The sequence below is a fragment of the Spermophilus citellus genome (assembly GCF_964194105.1).
Source record: "Spermophilus citellus genome assembly, chromosome: 16".
In the NCBI taxonomy this organism is placed as follows: domain Eukaryota; kingdom Metazoa; phylum Chordata; class Mammalia; order Rodentia; family Sciuridae; genus Spermophilus; species Spermophilus citellus.
The window spans coordinates 65,268,630-65,289,369 of record NC_138196.1 but is presented as its reverse complement, the minus strand read 5'-3'; the positions used below and the strand labels follow the sequence as shown (position 1 = coordinate 65,289,369).

Below are 20,740 nucleotides of genomic sequence, written 5' to 3'. Positions count from 1 at the left end.
GTTATCTTTTTCATCAATTTTGCTGCAGTCTGGCTGGGAACAATTCAAGAGCCACTTGTCAAAAGAAACGAACTTTATTTTTAGGACCACACACACCAAACAAAACAGCTCCTCAGGAAAACCTTCAGCGCCCAACTGCCACCACCAACTTCCCACAAGCCTCTCCACCTCCCCCACTCCTCCTGCTCTTGAGGCCGATTGGCTGGGTCGTGTGGGCGGAGCCAAAAAAGTCCCCCAATGAGCAGCTCCGTGGTCTGAAAGGGCAGGGAAACAGCCCAATGAGCATCACCTCAGAGGAGCCAATCAGTTGGCAGCTAGAAATTGCTGGGGCCGCTGTGAGCCAATCATCAGCTGGCAGCTGGAAGTTTGCTGGCAGCTGGAAGTTTGCTGGGGCCCCTTCGGCTGTGGCTCTCAACAAATTTGAAGGAGCTATTTGTAAAATATTGAAACTATTTGTCATATTGTGGAACAAATGTTTTCTGCCAGTCTCTATTTTTTTTTAATTTTAATATTTATTATTTTTTAGTTATCAGCCGACACAACATCTTTATATGTGATGCTGAGGATCGAACCCGGGCCACATGCATGCCAGGCGAGCTCACTACAGCTTGAGCCACATCCCCAGCCCCCTGCCAGTTTCTAATGTTTTAATTTGTTTTAGGGTATTGTTGGACATACATAAATTTGTAAATTTTCTATGTGATCAATCTTGTCATCCATGTTTCCCATTTTGCCAATAAGATACTTCTTTGCCCATATGGTTATCCAAATACACTAAAATTCTTTTTGCTTTAATATCCTTGATACATTTGAAATTTATTTTTCTATAATTAACATAGGAAAACCAGCTTTGTGTCCTTTAGGGGGAAAGCTAGTTAAATATCATTTCTTTTTCCACTGATTTGTAATGTAACCTTTATCTTATATTCAATATAATATTTATATTTGTATATATTTCTAGATTTCTCTTCCATATACTTATTGGACTCTGCCTTAGTACTTTTCTATTGCTTTAACAGAACATCTGATAATGGTTAATTTATAAAGGAAAGAAGTTTATTTAACTCATGGTTCTGAAGGCTGGAAGTCCAAGACCAGGCAGAAGCATCTGGTGAGGGCCTTGTGTGGTATCATAAACATCGCAGAAAAGCAGAAATGTTCAAAATGGCGATATTACCAAAAGTTCTCTATAGGTTTAATGCAATACCAATCAAAATCCCAACGGCATTTCTTGTAGAAATAGATAAAGCAATCATGAAATTCATATGGAAAAATAAAAGACCCGGAATAGCAAAAGCAATTCTAAACAGGAAGTGTGAATCAGGCGGTATAGCGATACCAGATTTCAAACTATATTACAGAGCAATAGTGACAAAAACAGCATGGTACTGGTACCAAAACAGGCGGGTGGACCAATGGTATAGAATAGAGGACACAGAGACTAATCCACAAAGTTACAACTATCTTATATTTGATAAAGGGGCTAAAAGCATGCAATGGAGGAAGGATAGCATCTTCAACAAATGGTGTTGGGAAAACTGGAAATCCATATGCAACAAAATGAAACTGAATCCCTTTCTCTCGCCATGCACAAAAGTTAACTCAAAATGGATCAAGGAGCTTGATATCAAATCAGAGACTCTGCGTCTGATAGAAGAAAAAGTTGGCTCCGATCTACATATTGTGGGGTCGGGCTCCAAATTCCTTAATAGGACACCCATAGCACAAGAGTTAATAACAAGAATCAACAAATGGGACTTACTTAAACTGAAAAGTTTTTTCTCAGCAAGAGAAACAATAAGAGAGGTAAATAGGGAGCCTACATCCTGGGAACAAATTTTTACTCCTCACACTTCAGATAGAGCCCTAATATCCAGAGTATACAAAGAACTCAAAAAATTAGACAATAAGATAACAAATAACCCAATCAACAAATGGGCCAAGGACCTGAACAGACACTTCTCAGAGAAGGATATATAATCAATCAACAAGTACATGAAAAAATGCTCACCATCTCTAGCAGTCAGAGAAATGCAAATCAAAACCACCCTAAGATACCATCTCACCCCAGTAAGATTGGCAGCCACTATGAAGTCAAACAACAACAAGTGCTGGCGAGGATGTGGAGAAAAGGGTACACTTGTACATTGCTGGTGGGACTGCAAATTGGTGCGGCCAATTTGGAAAGCAGTATGGAGATTCCTGGGAAAGATGGGAATGGAACCACCATTTGACCCTGCTATTGCCCTGAAGACCTTAAAAGAGCATGCTACAGGGATACTGCCACATCGATGTTCATAGCAGCACAATTCACAATAGCTAGACTGTGGAACCAACCCAGATGCCCTTCAATAGATGAATGGATAAAAAAAAATGTGGCATTTATACACAATGGAGTACTATGCAGCAATAAAAAATGACCAAATCATAGAATTTGCAGGGAAATGGATGGCTCTAGAGCAGATTATGCTTAGTGAAGCTAGCCAATCCCTAAAAAACAAATACCAAATGTCTTCTTTGATATAATGAGAGCAACTATGAACAGAGCAGGGAGGAAGAGCAGGAAGAAAAGATTAACATTAAACAGAGACATGAGATGGGAGGGAAAGGGAGAGAAAAGGGTAATTGCATGGAAATGGAGGGAGACCCTCATTGCTATACAAAATTACATATAAGAGGTTGTGAGGGGAATGGGAAAATAAACAAGGAGAGAAATGAATTACAGTAGATGGGGTAGAGAGGGAAGATGGGAGGGGAGGGGAGGGGGGATAGTAGGGGATAGGAAAGGTAGCAGAATACAACAACTACTAATAGGGCATTATGTAAAATTGTGGATGTGTAACCGACGTGATTCTGCAATCTGCATTTGGGGTAAAATTGGAGGTTCATAACCCACTTCAATCTAATGTATGAAATATGATATGTCAAGAGCTTTGCAATGTTGTGAACAACCAATAAAAAAAAATAAAAAAAGAAAAAGAAAAGCAGAAATGTTAATGGGTATGTGCAGAAGAGCAAAACATGAGGAGTGGCCTTGCTTTTAAACAACCTGCTCTGGAAGTGGTTAATCTAGTCTCTCATGACCCAAACACCTCTTAAAGGTTCTACCACCTCTCAACACTGTTATATTGGGGAACAAATTCCAACATGAACTTTTTTGGGAACAAATCACAGTCAAACTATAGCAATCTCCTACTTTTTGTCATTTGAAAAAAAAATGATGTTTGTTTTAATCAAGCAATGCTGTAATATAAGGAAATGCCAACATAAACTAACTTTTTAAAAATCATGATAATTATAATGGACTCCAAATACTAAAGGTAGTCTTAAGTTATGTGCCTCTTTTCTGGTAGAAAAAAATAAATTTCATTAATCTTTATTAATAGTGGTAGTATAATATATCAAGGGGAAAGGGACTAGTGTAGGTACCTAAAGAGTTTTCTACTAGAAATAAATTCTATCCTGCATTCATCATGAATTGACTCCTATGCTAGATTATGGGGACACTCAGGAAAAGGTATTGTTATTTATTCTTTCCAGAAAGAAAGTGATAAGTTGAAACGAGCTAGATAATAACAAATTACAGCAAAATGTTGGCAATAGAACTACACTGAATGTTTTCCCTTTGTGAAGTCACTATGTAAATAATAATTTTATTTAAAAAGCACGAATTTATGTAGGTAGATGTGCTTGAGTAAACTGTCCTGACAAAAAAGCAATCACTTGTGATTGGAGGCAAGAAGGACCTAAAACTTTATCATGAAGAAAAGCATTCTCTAAAATTCAGATCTCTTACAGACATGCAATATTCAAGTACAAAAAAAAAAAAAAAAAAAAAGAAAGAAAAAGAAAAAGAAAATCGGTGTCTTTTCATTTACTGCTCCATCTTCTTCCAGAAGAATTTTTTAGCATTAAGCTAGATTCCTGAAAGTCTACTCTAACCTTATGTAGTTTAAACTAACAATTAACTATGTACTTGGGACTGTAGCCACCTTTTGAATTTCTGGATCTTAATCAGCTAGGCCGAGCTCAATATGCAAAGATAAAATATTAGGCCCTGGCATCCGGGCCCAGGCCCAGAGTAGGCGCCCTTTGAGCAGCCTCGGGATGAGCCCCCCACGCCCAGCGCCCTGAGCCCACAGTCCAGTGCCTGGGACCCTAGCAGCTCGCAATGGTAGGTCCCCCAGGAGGCCTAGCGCCCCCTGGAGCAGGGTCTGAGCGTCTACTGGGAACTGCTTGACTTCTACAGGAGCCCGCAGTGTGAGGGCCACCACATCATGGTGCCACACTGCGACCCCGAGGTCCCGATCAGCTATTCCCCTTCTCCCCACCAGCCCCGCCCCCACCCCAACGGCTTGGGCTCCGGTTTCTATCCAAAGCTGGGGCCCTACAGCTTCTGAATCCCCGACCAACGTGCTACTGGAGCACATGACCCAACTCAAGGCAAGCCACTGTTGGTGTCTTGGTTCTCTTCTGCTATCCACCTGGCATGGCTGATGATATCACAGAACCCTCAGATGACCTTGTACCTGCTCTTCTGGACCTGTCCCATGGTATAACATCCAATATGGCTCTCGTAGTGCATTTTACAGGTATAAGAACATGGGCAAGAGCCTCCCACTTTTTCATATCTGGGACTCACACCTGAAGGCCCTGGAGGCCTGGACATATCTCCTCACACCTACCAGAAACACCTCCTAGATAGGTCTTCCCTCTCTCCTGGTGGAGGATGGCCACACCCAACACCTCCAGGCTGCAGAATTCAAGGGTATGTTGCATTTGCTTTCCCTCCAGCCCTTTCTCCTTTGGCTCCTCCCATCAGACTGTAAGCTGTGAGGAACTTTTGTGACAACAACCCTGCTGTCCATTCCTAGCATGGCATCTGGCTACATTGACAGGGCCCCTACATTCCATCAGGGTCCTGGAACACACAGTACTTGGAACAGACTAAATGGTAAGTATTATGAGACAGCCCTGAGGGAGCCCTGACTGTGGGGCCCTAGATCATCTCCATCACTTCTTTCAATGAGTGGCAACTTGATGGGGGCCATTCCCAAGAAAAGGCCAGCCAACTTTGTCTGCACCTGGATTATCTGCCTCATCAGCCCAGACTGTACCTAGAGATGACCCAAGACTGGGCAGAAAACTTCTTTAAGAAGGAGACTGGTTGATGTGAGGGACCTATGAAGAAGAGCATGAAGTGCGAGTGTCCAAACCTGGCTTGAAGGTGTAAACCATGTGGCTCAGCTGAGGTTATAGACACTCATTGGTCCCCAAGTCAGCAGTGGGGTGCTTCTGGGTCGGCCATTAAGCAAAGACGCCTTTCCTCAGGCAAGTAATGTTAAGGTGCTCAGTTGTGATGGGAAGCAAAGTAGTATTTCGGAGGACAGAGTAGAAGCTGGCAGGTGACTGCACTTAGTCTTGGCAGCTCTATGTTCTAAGCGTACACTCTCATATAACCTCTGGCTTTGAACTCTGCTGCATGTGGTGGTTGTATAGTGGACTTACCCAGTCACTGCTCTTGAAAGTGTTTTTGCCCTCAAGACCTCACAGTTTCTGATCTTAGATTCTGTGAAAAACTGACACATGGGCTGGGCTGGCAATAGGTTTAGCACAGTGAAGAGTGGGTTTTCTTAAGAACTTACTAGTATACCTAAGGTTTCTAGAGGGACTAGTGAACTGGTGCTTATTTACAAATAAAATAATATGCTAATTGTGTTAAAGCAGTACCCAGGAACATGAAAACAAAACAAAAAAAGTTGGTTCTTGAGTTTCTTGCTTTCTGGGTCACCTGCAAGGGCTCACAGTGAGGAGAGTTAGCTAGCTGGAGAGGGTGATCATACTATATTTCTAGTAAGAATAAAATGAAATGCTGAATCTTTACCTGTGCAGAATATGAGAAAGGAATCACTGTGTGAGAATGTTTTGAATATGTGAATCTCCACCTGAGGCTCAGGAAGGATTTTATAGAGAAGAATCACATGGAACTGGAAAACTGTTTGCCATGTCAAAGGCCTCCAATATAAACAGGAATGCAAAGCTATTCTACATACCTTGATATTATCTTTGTGAAAAAGAGAAAGGACAAGAAAAAAAAAAGGTCATTATTCAACTATTTCCCTGGAGCTGGTAGAATCTGGAGACAAATCTAGATTAGAACTTCGATACTATTTCATTGATAGTCTTTTTTGTTTGCTTGTTATTATTTTAACCAGGTCTATGTTGCCCAACTAGCCCCAAACTCCTAGGCTTAAGTGAAAAAGAAGCCAAAAACTTTCAATTTGCCTCCAGGATTACAGGCACATGCCACCTCATTTGGCTATTAAGAGTCTCTTTATCCTTTTTATTCCCTTTTCCAAGTGTATGACACATAAGCAGTAAAAGTTCTTGTTTTGAAACAATTCACAAATATATGAGGCAGATTTATGCCTTGCTTGTTTCTCTCGTTTTCTGTTGAAATTTTAAAAAATGTATTGTTATTAAAGGAAATAATCCCATCTCTTGTTTTTTCACTTGAAAAGTTCAGAGAAGTTTGACTGGGTCCTATAAGTAAGAATCTAGGAGACACTGAGATATGATTTCCAGTGCTCTTTTGGACTTTTTTTTTTTTTTTTTTTTTTTTGCCTGTTCTAAGAAATCCAACCCACCATTTCCAGAACAGAATTACTGACAAGAGGGTAAGGTTTAACCCACTTTCCCTCACTGGTCATGTCCACCATTCATTTTTCTCTTTATCTGCTAGGTTACCAGCAACACAACTAAACAAGTTATCCTAGATCTGGTTGAAATTGCTAAACTCTTACTACTATGAGTTAAATCTTTTTCTTCTTTTTCTCTTCCTTGAGGTCTTAAGGATTTGGTTGATTGGGGGGTTGCACATGGGGAGTAATCAGGGAGGAGTAAAGCTAATTTGAATACTGGTTGAGTTTTTCTTATTATTGCTTAAGGTCAGTCCTAACAACAACAACAACAACAAAAGCCCCTGTGACTTAAAGTAGAAGAAACTGACTTATTTGGATAATTTATTTTGCTATATCTTCAAATACTTCCTGTATACTGAGGGCTTATAAAAATATATATTAAAGTTGGGCACTGTGGTGCACACCTATAATTCCAGCAACTCAGGAGGCTAGGGCAGGAGAATCGTTAAGTTCAAGGCCAGTGGCAGCAATTTAGTGAGACTCTGTCTCCAAATAAAAAATAAAAATGGCAAAGGGCTGGAGATGTAGCTCAGTGCTAGAATTTCCTGGGTTCAATTCCCCAATACCCAAGCCAAATAAAACAGAATTTTTGGGAAGGGGGCTTAAGCAAAGATATTTTTTTGAAACTCCCTAAAGGGTTCTGATGCAAAGTGAAGATTGGAACTTCTAGTGTGATGATTCTGTACACCAGAAAGTATGCATTTTAAAACAAGTTCTTAGAGGTGAATAAAGTGTGCATACTATTAATAGTTTTACAGCAAACCAAGTATACAAGTAGACTTGTTTTTGTCCACATAAAAGTTACTTTGGGATAATCCACCAGTAGGAACTAACACTACTGTAAAAGAATTCTTTTTCATCTTTATAGAAAGCAGATGATTGACTGACTGACTACTGTCTATTGTAATCAAAATCTAGGTGATTCTTTCCAAAATTAGGCTACATATCTACAATGAGAAAAGAAAACATAAAACATCTGCAACTCTCTTGTGAAAAATTTCACTGTTTAGAAAAATTTTTGCTTGATTTCCCACATTTTCTAAAAAGAAGCTAAGAAATTTACCTAACACTGTTTAAAATGAAAGAAAATTATGCTTCTATAGTATGATGGTTTCACAATTCTACCTTAATATAAGTCATAAAAGCAATCATAAGCAGCTTGACTGCATTGTGAACACACCCACCACCACCGTGGGCACTATGCTAGCTTTGAAGCCCCGGCCATGTTTGAAAATACACAACATCCCCCATCTCCCCACCCCGGCAAAAAGGATGGAAAAAACTCACTTGTTAAAACAGACAAGTTGCTAACCTATGATAAAAATTTGATAGAGAATATGTATGTGAATATAGAAAATTTGTAAAGACTAAGACATACATAATATTAACAAGATACTTCTACAAAAAGCAGTTGGTATTAAGTATTATATATATATATTCATAACATTAATTATAGATAAGCCACTCAACATTCACAGATCTTAATTCTGCCACCCAGCGGTGGTACGTATACTGCTCAAGAAGTGCAAAGCCTGCACCAGCTCACCAAAGTGGCTACACTTTTGTAGCCTAGGCGTTCTTCCCCCTGTAGCTTTTTGCCCTGCATGGGAATATAGCTCCTTGAGCACGAGAAGCAGGCAAACTGAATTCTGTGACAGAATATAATTGTAAACAGAAATAATTCAGATTATATATTTCTCCACAATAATTTTCAAGCGTTAGTTTTGAAAGTGCGTATTGCTAAATTTAGGTTATCAGTTTTCCTCCCGTGCATGTTGGGTGCATAATCAGCGACGACGACATGTAAGGCGAGAGGACACTGGTGCATTACTCCGTCTGCGACCTAGAGGCACATATATTTGGTACAGGTCTAAATTCCAAGGCCCACATCTCTTGATCTGTTTGAGAACTAGAGCTCGTTGACGGCTGCTCTGGCTTTTCCCTGCTGCGCCCAGGGCTCTGTGGTGTCCCACGCGCTGCTCCCGGGCATTGTGGTCTCTCGCCGGAGTGGAATGCGAGTTTGCAATGACACCACAGTGAAGCGCATCGGCAGCCTTTTGAAAATGCCTCCCGCTGGAGGCCTCCTCCGGTCCTTTACCGAGGTCACCGTAGGGGCAAGCAAGAATGCGTGAGTGACGTGAGGTGATCGCTGAGCCAGGGCTTCGCAGCCAGCTCGCCCACTCCTCCTCCTCCCCGCGACCCAGCCCCAGCCCGCCCACTGTTCCCACACCGCCCAATAGGCGCCCACGAGGCTCCGCGAGTGGCCTGAGGAGGAGGTGTAGGGGCGGCTGGACGCTGAACGGCCGTCACGTCAACGCGGTGACGTCACGCGTCGACGCCGGGGACGTACCTGTCGGGCTCCGGACTCTTGCGGCTTCTCTTCCCCTTCCGTGGGTCAGGGGCGGTCCGGTCCGGAACCTGCAGCCCCTTTCTCACAGTCCTAGTTCGTCCGCGGCCTGGAATTGGGCTGGATGATGAGGAAGGAGGGTGTGGTGGCTTGAAAGCTATTCTATTTTACCCCTGGATTGGAGCATGGATTCAATTTTCGTCTTTTAAGAGGGGAGTGTGGTTGGAGGTTTTAATTTTAATCTTGGACAGAAGCAGGTTGACTCTAGGGCCTTGCAAAGCAAGAGGATTTAACTTAATGCTGCTCCCGTGTTTGAAGGAGGACAAAAAAAAGTCCCACCTGGCAAAATTTACGTAATCTCTTCAGTACAAAACACCAGGTACCTTTTAAATCGCGATAGCGATTTCGTTGTGTCAGGGTTTCTGCAGGTGAAGCTCCCTGGGTAGCTAGGTTTTAGGTTTGAAACAGATGCAGAATCCAAAGGCAGCCCAAAACACAGCCACCGATTTTGCTATGCCTCTGAGCTGCGAGGTGAGTTGAATTGTACCAACGAAGATTCGTTAGCTGTCATGTTCACGGATTTGGGGTCAACTGTGAGGCTAGGACTCTCATGATGGTTTATTTTACAACAGATATACCTAAGTGATGTTAAACTCATCCTGGTTACGGATGTACCCTCATTCATACTTGAAATTTCACCCTTTTTCTTCAGGACGTCGAAGAACTTGAATAGAATGGAAGTATGACCCAAGAAAATATTAATTTTGAACTTAGTGGATTTTACTTTCGCTAAATTTGCCCAAATTTAAGCATTATATTCAGTTTTTCTATTTTAGATTTATTTGTGTATATAAAAACTTATGTGTGTGTGTGTGTTTTGATGTTAAAACTTGTTGAACCACAGAAGCCAATGCCATGTGGTTCTGTGGTATTCTTTATTTGTATGCCATTTTAAAACTGTGGAGCACATAGAAAATAATTACATATACATGATGCATATCAAAGGCTGACATTTGTTTTCCTTTGAAAAGAAATTCCTGTTTATAAATAAAGCAGTAGTGACCATGTATAAACACATATATGAGATTCAGAAGTTCACTTCTACAAGCAAACTTTTTGAGCCATGCAGCTCAGTTCCTGCAGCATCATTGTGGCTTATATAATTGTTTGTTGACTCGAATGCTTTTCCTTTTATGCATAAAGAATTAATTTAGAAGTTTATTTTCTAGATGATGAAGTCAGTATGGAAATAATTTAACTGTCAGTTCTACATGCCTTTTTAAGTCACTACAACATAATAGTATTTGTTTAGTTCAAGAGTACTTATGGGAGTTTAAATGCTTGTGTGTGTCTTGTTGACTTTCATCTTAAAAGGTGCTACTGCTGCTACTATTATAGGAGTATGGCTTAAAAACCATGGGTGTGACCTATAGAGAGGTATTTTCTTAAATTGAATATACTTATATGACCTTTGGTTATTAGACACAGTTACTGTTGGCAGAATCTATTAAAGTTTGCATTCTTCTTCCACCTCTTCCTCCCTATTTCCTATCTAAAAGACTGATTGTTTACTTGAACTATGGGTCAAATTATTTGAAGAGGTCACTATGAATGTATTGTATTTATCTTTATGTGAAAATTGTGCTTTAATGTGTGTTGTCAATCATATGTAACTCATTAGGAATATAAATATTTAACTCATTTTGGATACATACAGTTCAAGGGAACAGATTTGTTGAGGTTTTGGGTTTATGTTAGAAAATTGGCAATTGTCCAGGTCATGTTGGTGATAGGCTTTCCATTTCCTGTTGTGACATGTTGGGAATAATTTTCAGACCACTAAGCCAGATTTGATCTCTGTGGTGGGTCATATATCAAAGCAGTATCCTGTGGGGTTTGGCAACTATCACTGCTTTGTAGAACCTCCAGCTTAGTTTGTAGTCAGACTTGTCAGCAGGCATCTCAAATATATAATATAATACAATATAATAAGTATTAATAATTGAGCACATTCTATGGTTCATGCTCTTTTCTAAGTGTTTTTGTGGGTTATCTCAATTTTTACACCAAAGCCAAGAATGATGTAGGTGCTTTTCACTATCCCCATTTTACAGATGTTGGAAACTAAGGCACCAAGGATTTAATTAACTTGCCCAAGGCCCCACAATAATAAATCAGGATTGAGACTGAAGCTCAGCAGTATGATTTCAGAACTCACTGTACTCTACAGCAGGAATGACTGCATTGTACTGCAGTTTCTGCTGGTCAAAATTTCAGAGAAGAAGAATGAGAGACATGACAGAATAGGGCCATTTATTTTTATTTATTAAGGAAAAGACATTGTAGTGGTTTTAAAAGAAAAACACTCTGCTTTCCTTTTGAGTTTGACCTACTACTTTAATAAACTCTTTTGTGAGCTGGGTATGGTGGTGCATGCCTATAATCCTAGCTATTCAGGAAACAAACAGTATGGTCTTAAGTTCCAGGTCAGCCTGGGCAACTTAATAAACCCTGTCTCAAAAATTAAAAAGGTCTGAAGATGTAGCTCAGTGGTAGAATGTTCCTAGATTCAGCTCCCAGTACCACAAAAAAGAAAAAAAAATGACCCCCCCATTTTTTGTATTTTTTAATGTGCACATTCACATCTGTACATAAACATTATACCTATGATTATTTTGATTCTTAAAAAAATATTCTATTAAATGTGAATATAGCATGACCATCACTGCTTCACTTGCATTGATGAAATATGGAGAGATTTGATCAGCAACTTTGAATGGAACCAAGTTAAGTAAATATATTTCTCATTATCCTCATAGTTGAACAATTTCTTCTTTTTTAAAAGTCATGAAAACTAGTTTTCAAAGTCTCAGTCTTCCCTAGCATCTTTTTATTGGAGTATTGTTTTACATTTCTTCCTTTTTCTAATCTGACCTTTATATTCGTGTTTCCTTTGCCCTTTTAAAATTATCAAGCATTTAACTGCCCCTCCTTGAATTTGTTTCTCTTTATGTATTTTTAATTGACAAATCATTATATGTATGTATTTATGGAATATAATGTGATGTTTTGATAAGTCTATACAGTTGTAGAAAGATCAAGCTAACATCACCTCACCTGCTTGTCATTTACGTGTGTGGGTGTGGCCCTGAGAACACTTAAAATAGCAATTTTGAGATACATAGATCACCAAAACTTATCCTCTTGTCTAACTGAAACTTTGTATCCTTTGAACAACCTCTCCCCCTTTGCTTATCTACACTTCTTCAGCTTCTGGTAACCACCTTTCTACAGTACTTTTGAGTTTAACTCTTAGAGTCCACATGTGAGATCAGGCAGTATTTGTTTTTCTGTGTCTGTTTTATTCATCTGTTGCTAGACACTCAGGTTGTTTCCATATCTTGGCTGTTGTGAATAATAGCATTTAATTTAAAAGTTTTTTTTTCTTTTTTTTGGTACTGGGGGCTTGAACTCAGGGACACTTTGTCAAGCTACATTCTCAGCCTTTTTTATTTTTATTTTGAAACAGGGTCTTGCTAAGTTGCTTAGGGTTTTGCTAAATTGCTGAGACTGACCTTGAACTTGCAATTCTCCTGTCTCAGCCTCCCAAGTTGCTGGGATTACAGGTATATGCCACCATGTCTGGTCAATTTAAAAGGTTTTATAAGTCTTAAGAGATTTTCTCTAGATAGCTAATTCATTTAACAAGTTGTTCATTTATGTTTGAAGAAAATATGTAAGATACAATTTGAAGTATACCTAACTAAAGGAACACAAAGGATAAAATATCAAATAATATTTTTGGGGGAAAATCAGTTTGATTATTTTATATCTTGTTAACATTTTATCAAAATGTATTTTTTGTTTTAATACCCTATGAATTTAATTAACAAACATTTCTACTCTTTCGTCAGTATCTTATTCTTTTACATCCCACCCTTTTTTTTTAAATGTCTTATTTTGTGTCTTTTATTGTGTTGCTTTACATGGTTCATGTATGTAGATGAATTTGATAATTTGCTTAAACATATTTCTACAAAGAACGCAGTTTTTCTATTTTTTGTTTTCTATTTCTAAAATGAGAGACTATTCATGGCTTTATCATGTTTCTGATAGAAATTAGTGACACTAATATATAATGAATTCTTTCAAGTATCTCTGTTGTCTACATAAATGCAGTGGAAGATCTATTATATCTCAAGAAAAAAATTATAAAAACAATTATCAGATCAGTGTAGCAAGGATTAGCTATGTTGACTTTACTTTTAGTACTTTGAAAGTTTGTTTTAAATTGAGTCTGGTCAATGATCATACTTAAATTCTGTGATATAGTAGTTGCCCTTATGACCTGTCTTTTCTGATGTTTTTAGATCTGAATTTTCTTCAAAAAATTGTATTATTAGACCATCACTGAGATATTTGAACTATTGCATTAAATTTCTTTAGATCTATATACATACTTAAAAAATGGTTTCTTTTACTATATAAATACTATCCTTAATGTCTCATCAGTCTTATACATCTCAAATTAATTATCTGGGATGTTCAAAATATGTGTATTTTATAATTAATTTTCATTTTACAGTGATTTTAAAATAAAGTTATGATTGTTCTGTGTATAATTAATTTGTATTAGTTAATAACTGTTTCTGCATGATTTTAATATACTACTTTCTTTCTCATTTTGTTTTGTAATTACTTGGTTAGGTAAAGGAGAAAAGAAAAGATCTCTTCCTCAGTATGAAATCAGATGGGAAAAAGAATATGGCACAAACTCCCAGTGGGAATTCAGTGGATTCACCTGCCCACTAAATAGATATTTCTATCCAGATATCCTGATCATCACATATGCAGTGTGTTCCCCAACTTTTCTCTCTGTTTTCTTCTCCAATTACTTTATACTTTTCACTTTTCAATTTCTAGAAAGACATAAGTCTTTTCATTAAAAATAGAGGAGCTGGTCATGGTGGAGCAGGCCTGTAATCCCAGCGGCTCTGGAGGCTTAGTCAGAAGGATCTGGAGTTCAAAGCCAGCCTCAGCAATGGTGAGATGCTTAGCAACTCAATGAGACCCTGTCTTTTAAAAAAATACAAACCAGGGCTGGATATGTGGCTCAGTGGTTGAGTGCCCTGAGTTTAATCCCCAGTATCCCCTCCCCCCCCCAAAAAAAAAAGAGGAAAAACATAAACTTGTGAGCCATTCTGCCTACCTCTCCCTAGTTCCCATTTGAGTCCAGATTTTCTGATTTTATTTATTTATTTATTTTTGTGACACTTGAATATAAGTTCTTTTCTGTTTTCATTGTGGCTTTAGATTCTTGATGATGATGATTTTTGTGGTTCTGGAGATCAAACCCAGGGGCTCCTGTATGTTGGGAAGGTATTCTACCTCTGAGTTCACTCCCACTTCATTTATTATTTTTTATTAGAATGGTTCTGAAACATCTTAAGTGTATACCTGCCTTCAGTCTCCACTTGCTGGTACATTACTTACACAAATGCCATTTAATTCTTCAGAGAAACCAGTTATGGATCATTCCTTTGTTTAGCTCTTCTACCTCCATTTAATCTGGCATTCTAATTCTATTATACTTAAGCTTTGATTTCTTTTTCTAGGATTTCCCCTTTTTCCATCCCTACATGAACTTTAGTACCTTGTGTATAAGACCACCATTCCATTCCCAAAGTACATATATTGTGAGGAATACCTTTTGTGGTGTGACTTTGAACCTGCAATCTTCCTGCCACAGCCTCTTGGGTAGCTGGGATTACAGGAGTGTGCTGGTACCTGGCTTTAAGAACTTTTCTTATGCTTTTAGCCATTACAATTTTAGATGGGAGTAAGGAAACCTTTTATAGGACTAGTACTCTGTAAACATACTCACTTATTTACAAGTGTTTTTGTTTCTTTCTCCGTAACTTGACTCATGTCACTCATTTTGTTTCAGATAATTTCTCTCATCTCTGCACCATAAAATTCCTGCTTACTTTTAAAGGTCTGATTCAGGTGTGTCTCTTCCAATAAAGGTTTCTTATTATTAATCACAATGAAATTTGGTTTTCTGGGTTTGATAACAATTCTGTGTCTTCTGTGACATCTACCATGTACTGCTTTTGATTATTGGAATGTATACTAATGTATAGGAAAATATAGCAACATCCCCCTCAAGGATAGTATATAGTGTAGTTTACACTGAAGTGTGCTGAAAGCTGTAAGGCCAATACAAAATACAGTTATTAAGAAGATAAAAATTGTGTTTTAGTTTGTTGTAATTTCTGCTACTTTGATAACTCTTCTATAAACATTAGCCAACGAGTGATTATTTTGAAATTCATAATAGTTGTCACACTTTAATGTGTGACCAGTGCCTCACACAGAGTTTTTAAAAATTTAAAATGAGAATATTTCTTATATACAAATGGCTTGATCAAGGTTTTTATAAAAGCTTCCTGCCCCATCGCTGATCTTGAGATTTTTGTTCCATCTTTCTAGTTGCTGACATTGAGGATTTTCACTAATTCTTTCACCCAGATTGTGACCTACTTTTCTGTTTAGTTGACAGACATACCTTTGGTACTTAGCCATGATCCTCAGCTCTGCCCATTCTACTTCATGGGAGAGACAGAACTTTGTGGGGAGCCACAAAACTGTGATTATCTTAGGTTTTGGGCCCCTTAAGACACCTGTTTCTAGGATCTTCCTATCGCTGCTTCCCCCACCACCCAAATTCAGGTGGTATGCTACTTAGTATTTGCCGTTTGGGAGCTAGATTGTTGTACTGAAGGTAACCATACTTCATTTAATCTGACCTTAAGCAGAAAATAAAGCTTGGATTGTATAATACTAAAGTTGGTTAGAACTCTGTAGACTTGAGTCCTGTGATTTAGAGAAGGCTGAAATTTATTTATGTCACCTGGTTTAAAATTAGTTACTCAAGTCAGAAACTTAGTCAATATCTTAGATTTCTTCTTCTTTACCATTCCATACTCTTTATTATTTAACAACTCCTCTTAAAATATTAAAACTTTTTCTGCTTCTCTATATTGCTGGCTTAGTTCAGTTATACCCTATCTCATGTTTAGAGCTATTTGAAGGTCTGTTCTCATCTGATTCCTGTCTGTATGCCATCAATCTTTTGCCCTTCTAATTTGTCTTCCACACTGCTGCTAGTATTGACTTGATAAAATTTATATCTGATCATGTGGTTTTTCCTTTTTTTTAAAAAAAAAGAGAGATAATTTTTTAATATTTAATTTTGAGTTTTCGGTGGACACAACATCTTTTTTTTTTTTAATTTGTATGTGGTGTTGAGGATTGAACCCAGCGCCCCACGCATGCCAGGCAAGCGCGCTACCTCTTGAGCCTCACCCCAGCCCAGTGGTTTTTCTTTTTAAAACTTGTAATGGTTTCCTATGTGTGTAGATGAGTACGAAGGTTTCTTAGCATAAATTATGAGCCCCTCCCTTCATGGTCTGGCATCTGTCTATCTCTCTAGTTACTCTCCAGTCTCTTACCTCTTAATTTAACCCAAACTGGCTTCATTATTATACTTCTGTGTTGTTGACCTGTGTTGAGTTTTCACCTTATAGTTAATCTATCCTAGTCTTTCAGTACTCTGCATAAAACATTTTCCTAGTTAAAGTATTCACACACTCTTTCCCAGCTAGCATGCTTACTTCTCAGTGTTATAAGATATCTTTTCCATGATGCTTGTTATACCATAGGGTAGTTATCTGACTTCCCAGTGACTTGGGAATAGGAACTGTATCTTATTGATTACCTCAGCACCTGATTTCGTTCCTGGATGTATTAGGTGCTCAGTAACTTGTTGGGAAAAATTAATAAATAATTCTGTAAGCTGGCTTTAGCTACTAAATAAATGTTATCCTGCAAACTAAGAGAGGGAAAGTAGGAGGACAAGCAAGTTTAGGGCAAATATTTATTCAGTTTAGGTCTTGTTGATTTTGAGTTATTGTACAACCATCAGAGATGTATTATTCATTATGTACTTGTTCATTAATGCTATATATATATATTAATTGAGCCAATGAAATTTTTTGTTTGATATATACAAGACTATTCTAAAATTTACATGGAAAGGCAAAAAAGTTAGAAATCTATTACCCAATTTTAGGATTTATATAGCTTCAGTTATTAAGACTGTGTGTTATGGGTATACCTATAGACACATAGATCAGTGAGATAGTAGAGAACTCTGAAACTCGCACAAATATGCTTAGCTAATTTTTTAAAATATATATATATTTTTATTTGTATACAATACCTTTATTTTTTTGTTTATTTATTTTTATGTGGTGCTGAACCCAGGGCCTCGAACGTGCTAGGCAAGCACTCTATTGCTGAGCCACAACTCCAGCCCTTAGCTAATTTTTTTTTTTATTTTATTGTTGGTTGTTCAAAACATTACATAGTTCTTAATATACCATTTTTCACAGATTGATTCAAGTGGGTTATGAACTCCCATTTTTACCCCGAATACAGATTGCTGTGTCACATCAGTTACATTTCCATTGATTTACAAATTGCCTTTCTAGTGACTGATGTATTCTGCTGTCTATCCCATTCTCCACTATCCCCCCTCCCCTCCCCTCCCCTCCCCTCCCCTTCTCTCTCTCCACCCCCTCTACTATAAATCGTTTCTCCCACTTATATAATTTTTCTCCTACCCCTCCTTTCCTCTTATATGTAATTGTGTATAACCCAGAGGCTCACCTTCCAATTCTATGCAATTTCCCTTCTCTCTCCCTTTCCCTCCCGCCTATCATCCCTGTTTAATGTTAATCTTCTTCTCAAGCTCTTCATCTCTACCCTGTCCTTGGTTACTCCCCTTATATCAAAGAAGACATTTGGCATTTGTTTTTTAAGGATTGGCTAGCTTCGCTTAGCATAATCTGCTCTAATGCCATCCATTTCCCTCCAAATTCTATGATTTTGTCATTTCTTATTGCAGAGTAATACTCCATTGTGTATAAATGCCACATTTTTTTAATCCATTCATCTATTGAAGGGCTTCTAGGTTGGTTCCACAATCTTGCTATCGTGAATTGTGCTGCTATGAACATTGATGTAGCAGTGTCCCTGTAGCATGCTCTTGTTAGGTCTTTAGGGAATAGACCGAGAAGGGGAATAGCTGGGTCAAATAGTGGTTCCATTCCCAGCTTTCCAAGAAATCTCCATACTGCTTTCCAAATTGGCTGCACCATTTTGCAGTCCCACCAACAATGAACAAGTGTACCCATTTCCCCGCATCCTCGCCAGCACTTGTTGTTGTTGGACTTCTTAATGGCTGCCAATCTTACTGGAGTGAGATGGTATCTTAGGGTGGTTTTGATTTGCATTTCTCTGACTGCTAGCGATGTTGAGCATTTTTTCATGTACTTGTTAATTGATTGTATGTCCTCCTCTGAGAAGTGTCTGTTCAGGTCCTTGGCCCATTTGTTGATTGGGTTATTTGTTATCTTATTATCTAATTTTTTGAGTTCTTTGTATACTCTGGATATTAGGGCTCTATCTGAAGTGTGTGGAGTAAAGATTTGTTCCCAGGATGTAGGCTCCCTGTTTATCTCTCTTATTGTTTCTTTTGTTGAGAAAAAAACTTTTTAGTTTGAGTAAGTCCCATTTGTTGATTCTAGTTGTTAACTCTTGTGCTATGGGTGTCCTATTGAGGAATTTGGAGCCCGACCCCACAGTATGTAGATCATAGCCGACTTTTTCTTCTATCAGACACCGTGTCTCTGATTTAATATCGAGCTCCTTGATCCATTTTGAGTTAACTTTTGTGCATGGTGAGAGAAAGGGATTCAGTTTCATTTTGATGCAAATGGATTTCCAGTTTTCCCAGCACCATTTGTTGAAGATGCTATCCTTCCTCCATTGCATGCTTTTAGTCCCTTTATCAAATATAAGATAGTTGTATTTTTGTGGATTGGTTACTGTGTCTTCTATTCTGTACCATTGGTCCACTCGCCTGTTTTGGTACCAGTACCATGCTGTTTTTGTTACTATTGCTCTGTAGTATAGTTTGAAGTCTGGTATCGCTATACCGCCTGATTCACACTTCCTGCTTAGCATTGTTTTTGCTATTCTGGGTCTTTTATTATTCCATATGAATTTCCTGATTGTTTTATCTATTTCTACAAGAAATGCTGTTGGGATTTTGATTGGGATAGCATTGAACTTATAGAGAACTTTTGGTAATATCGCCATTTTGATGATGTTAGTTCTGCCTATCCATGAACAGGGTATATTTTTCCAACTTCTGAGGTCTTCTTCTATATCTCTCTTTAGGGTTCTGTAGTTTTCATTGTATAGGTCTTTCACCTCTTTTTTTAGGTTGATTCCCAAGTATTTTATTTTTTGGGGGGATATTGTGAATGGAGTAGTTGTCCTCATTTCCGTTTCAGAGGATTTGTCGCTGATATACAGGAATGCATTTGATTTATGCGTGTTGATTTTATATCCCGCCACTTTGCTGAATTCATTTATTAACTCTAATAGTTTCTTTATAGACCCTTTTGGGTCTGTTAGGTATAGAATCATATCGTCTGCAAATAGTGATAATTTAAGTTCTTCTTTTCCTATTTTTATGCCTTTAATTTCTTTCGTCTAATTGCTCTGGCCAGTGTTTCGAGGACTATGTTGAACAGAAGTGGTGAGAGAGGGCATCCCTGTCTTGTACCAGATCTTAGAGGGAATGCCTTCAATTTTTCTCCATTCAGAATGATGCTGGCCTGTGGCTTATCATAGATTGCTTTTACAATGTTGAGGTATGATCCTGTTATCCCTAATTTTTCTAGAGTTTTGAACATAAAGGGATGCTGTACTTTGTCGAATGCTTTTTCTGCATCTATCGAGATGATCATATGGTTCTTATTTTTAAGTCTATTGATGTGGTGAATAACATTTATTGATTTCCGTATATTGAACCAGCCTTGCATCCCAGGGATGAATCTTACTTGATCATGGTGTATAATTTTTTTGATATGATTTTGAGTCCGATTCGCCAGAATTTTATTGAGGATTTTTGCATCTAGGTTCATTAGAGATATTGGTCTGTAGTTTTCTTTCTTTGAAGTGTCTCTGTCTGGTTTAGGTATCAGGGTGATGTTGGCCTCGTAGAATGTCTTTGGAAGTTCTCCCTCTTTTTCTATTTCCTGAAATAGCTTGAAAAGTATTGGTGTTAGTTCCTCTTTAAAGGCTTTGTAAAACTCAGCTGTATACCCATCCGGTCCTGGGCTTTTCTTAGTTGATAGTCTTTTGATGGTTTCTTCTATTTCCTCTATTGTTATTGGTCTGTTTAGGCTGTCTGTATCTTCCTGACTCAATCTGGGCAGATCATATGACTTAAGAAATTTATCGATATCTTCACTATCTTCTATTTTATTGGAGTATAAGGATTCAAAGTAATTTCTGATTATCTTCTGTATTTCTGAAGTGTCTGTTGTGATATTGCCTTTTTCATCCCGTATGCTAGTAATTTGCGTTTTCTCTCTTCTTCTCTTCGTTAGCATGGCTAAGGGTCTGTCAATTTTATTTATTTTTTCAAAGAACCAACTTTTGGTTTTGTCAATTTTTTCAATTGTTTCTTTTGTTTCGATTTCATTAATTTCAGCTCTGATTTTAATTATTTCTTGCCTTCTACTTCTTTTGCTGTTGTTTTGCTCTTCTTTTT

At 38.0% G+C, this 20,740-nt stretch overlaps 1 protein-coding gene across 3 annotated transcripts in view; it reads left to right on the top strand.

Moving 5' to 3' along the window:
• Positions 1-9,040: 9,040 nt before the first annotated feature.
• The window catches only part of CLCN3 (chloride voltage-gated channel 3), an 89,532-nt gene continuing 77,832 nt past the window's right edge, over positions 9,041-20,740 (top strand). For 2 of the 3 annotated variants that reach the window (XM_081269801.1, XM_081269798.1), the window contains exon 1: positions 9,041-9,579. The gene's annotated coding sequence lies outside the window, so the exon portion shown is untranslated. Of the gene's footprint in view, positions 9,580-13,971; positions 14,093-20,740 lie in introns of all 3 variants that reach the window. The other variant, XM_081269799.1, reaches the window with a different exon arrangement.